Raw genomic sequence first — 3,588 nt, 5'->3', positions numbered from 1 at the left:
AAATTTGGTAGGTTGGATCAACTAACCAAAAATAGAGTCTGTACTAAATTCCAGCTTTCTATCTTCAAAAACACGAAAGTTGGGTCATTTCCGATCGTTGAGTTATATGGCAGCTATAGGATATAGTCGGCCGATCCTTATGAAATTTGGCATGTCGTATTATTTTGCCAAAAATAGCTCTCATGTCAAATTTGAACTCTCTAACTCTAAAAACACCAAAGTTATACCATTTCCGATCAATCAGTTATATGGCAGCTATAGGATATAGTCGGCCGATCCCGGCCGTTCCGACTTATATACTGCGTGCAAAGGAAAGAAGGGTGTGTGCAAAGTTTCAAGACGATAGCTTTAAAACTGAGAGACTAGTTTGCGTAGAAACAGACAGACGGACAGACGGACAGACGGACAGACGGACAGACGGACAGACGGACATGCTCATATCAACTCAGGAGGTGATCCTGATCAAGAATATATATACTTTATAGGGTCGGAGATGTCTCCTTCACTGCGTTGCACACTTTTGGACAAAATTATAATACCCTCTGCAAGGGTATAAAAATATGCATCGCAGTGCAATCAAAAAAATTATGCAACGCAGTGCATGGGTAAAAAAAAAAAGTTTCTCCTCAGTTGATTTCCTTTTTTTTTTCCCACGTCAGCTGGTCGTCGCCGGTTTGGCTACGCTGACGTTCCCTCGGTGGCGCAGGAGGTGGCGTATTCCCGCACTCTATTTGCTGCTGCTGCTGTCCGGGGCCTTTTGGACTCAGGCGTTACCGGTGCCGGTCCTCGCACAGGTTTGGTTGCAGTGAGGGCTGTCCAGTGGTCCAGGGCAATCCTTCGGGCACGTCTTTTTTAGTTTTGGTAATTGCTTTGGTGGTGGATGTTTTGTTATTATTTTTTCATTAATTTTCTTAATCGATACTGAGTGAGTGGTGGCAATTTTTGGGCTTTTATTCTTGTTGTTTAATAATTCTTCTTTCAGAAAATCTAGTTCTGTTTGAAGTTTTTGGGCTGTAGCCCACGCGGGAGGTGGAGTGTTTACGTAGAGTAGCCACGTTAGGTGTGCTACTCTTTTTTTTTATTTTTTTCGCGACTCCTCCGCGATTGCCCATTGCTTTTACTCTACTCACTCAGATTTTTGTCGATTTATTTTTCATTTTCCAGTAATATTCCAGTAATTCTCCAGTAATTTTTCAGTAATTTTCAGTAATATTCCAGTAATTCTCCAGTAATTTTTCAGTAATTTTCAGTAATATTCCAGTAATTCTCCAGTAATTTTTCAGTAATTTTCCAGTAATTTTCCAATGATTTTCTGATTATAGGTATCCTCCTGGGTACATCCTTTTAATCCCTCGATGTCCTTCCATCGCTGTCACGATCGCCATGTGATAGGATAACTCCAGGGGATTGGTTTTAGTTGGTCTTTATTTGGAAGGAGCAGCTGAGGTGCCGCTCCAACGTTCAAAATGTCTCTGTTCTTTTACAATATTTCTTAAGTCTAAGTAAGGCTAAGTCTCGTAGCAGCGCTGCTCGCAGGCGGCGGCAGAGAGACGGCTATGTACTTATATATAAAGGAATATAATAATATATGTTGTTATGCGCTCTCAAGTGGAGACGCGAGGGGTATGCATATGCTGACCGTTTGTTACGATTATGCTGACACTAGCACTTTCTGTGTGCGGGCTAAGGCATAACGATCGGTTCATATTTCGGCCACTTAGGGTTTATGACCGGGACTTTGGATTATGTAAACACTGCAACAAAGTGTTACAGTGCGCACCCTTTAAGTACTCTCGGTACAGTGGGTATTCAATATATGTGCATACTACAGTACAACTAGTAAAATATAAATTTGTTATAGTCCGTAAAAATTGTCCGTTCCGCAACGCCACTTGTAATTCCTGTTGCCGGACTGGCCACATACGTCGAGTATGCCGCAGTAACAGTCAAGCTAGGTTAACCAATTAATCATTGCATACGCCAAGTAACAAGCGTCGGAACAGGGCATCGCACGGAGGCGTTGATCAAATAGTTCCGGTGGTCAAACCCAACAAATCACCAACACGTCATTCCTCTACAATAATCGCCGTATATCACGTCCGGCACAGGGTAAAGCCTCCTAGGATGCAATCGGTTTGAAGTCCTCGGAGTCCGCTTAGATGGAATTCATAGCGTGCAGTGCAATAATGGTATCGCAAGGAAATTCGAAGATTTTATCAGAACTTGATCTTGCACAAATTTGACACTTAGTCACTTTATTTGCGATTTACACTTCGCAACCTTGTGCCATTTTCGCAGACAATTTAAACATAGTGAGGCTGACTTTACAAACTCAAGCTGTTGCATTACAGAAAGGTGAGCGAATGAACTAAACTGGACAAGACTATAGTCTTGTGCGTTACAATAACTGCAAACTTGTTTTTGGAAGCGGAACAATGTGCAATTTCTATTGTGTTGCTTGCTGAACCCAGTTTTTTCTTATTTTGGCTTGCCTGTCTCTTCAGCGAACAGGTGCTGGTACCTACGATTTAATATTTTTTTCGAAATCGGACCACAGCGGCCATGCCTTATAATCCAGTGATTCTTCCCATTCTTTCCCAATTTTAGGGTCATCTCCTATTGACAATAATGACCGATGACCGTAAATCGATGACACTGTGTCGATGAAACCTTTTAACGACGACGCAGACGGCTGGGAAACTTTCGGAAGGCTAAATAATTTGCTTATTTGGTTCACAAAGATGAGACATTCGTTATCGTAAACTCTTTTTAGGCAAGAGATAGCTTTGTCATAATTAGTCTTGGTGACTTGGAATGCCTTGATAGTTCCTAAAGGTAAAAGGTGAGACTAATGTCACATAGAAACTCATAAAATTGTTTAGCTCTGAATAGTTTCCACTTATTTTTGGAAATACCAAACTGGGAAGTCGATCTCTAGTTGGGGCTGCAGACGTTAAAGTAGCTGGAGGGGAATCTTCAGCTACAGTGAAGGCATAAAATAATACCCTTGCCTTAGTCGTTATTTCTAAATCTTCTAAATCGGCTCCAAATTCATCTTCTCCATTTAATAGTTCAATCTGGTCTTGCATCTCATTTGCCTTAAAAATTGACTCATTTAAAACCTGAAGCCTGCACTCTAGTTCGGTCTTTACTAAAGGAACTGATCCAGCTTCCAAACGTTCCTCTAACCAGCGAGTGCTTTTTACTCTGGCATTTAATCATTTTCTTAAGTCATCAAGAGTCGTGGATTTTAGTTTCTGTCTGTTGTTATCTATTTTCTAATTTTATTGATTTATACCTTTATACCCTTGCAGAGGGTATAATAATTTTGTCCAAAAGTGTGCAACGCAGTGAAGGAGACATCTCCGACCCTATAAAGTATATACTTGTATATTCTATATCAGGATCACTTCCTGAGTTGATATAAGCATGTCCGTCTGTCCGTCCGTCCGTCTGTCCGTCTGTTTGTTTCTACGCAAACTAGTCTCTCAGTTTTAAAGCTATCGACTTGAATCATTGCACCCACCCTTCTTTAGTTTGCAGTATATAAGTCGGAGCGACCGGGATCGGCGGACTATATCCTATAGC

Source organism: Drosophila bipectinata, chromosome XR (genome assembly GCF_030179905.1).
Source record: "Drosophila bipectinata strain 14024-0381.07 chromosome XR, DbipHiC1v2, whole genome shotgun sequence".
In the NCBI taxonomy this organism is placed as follows: Eukaryota; Metazoa; Arthropoda; class Insecta; order Diptera; family Drosophilidae; genus Drosophila; species Drosophila bipectinata.
The sequence above is the reverse complement of the archived record's forward strand: the minus strand, read 5'-3'. Positions refer to the sequence as shown.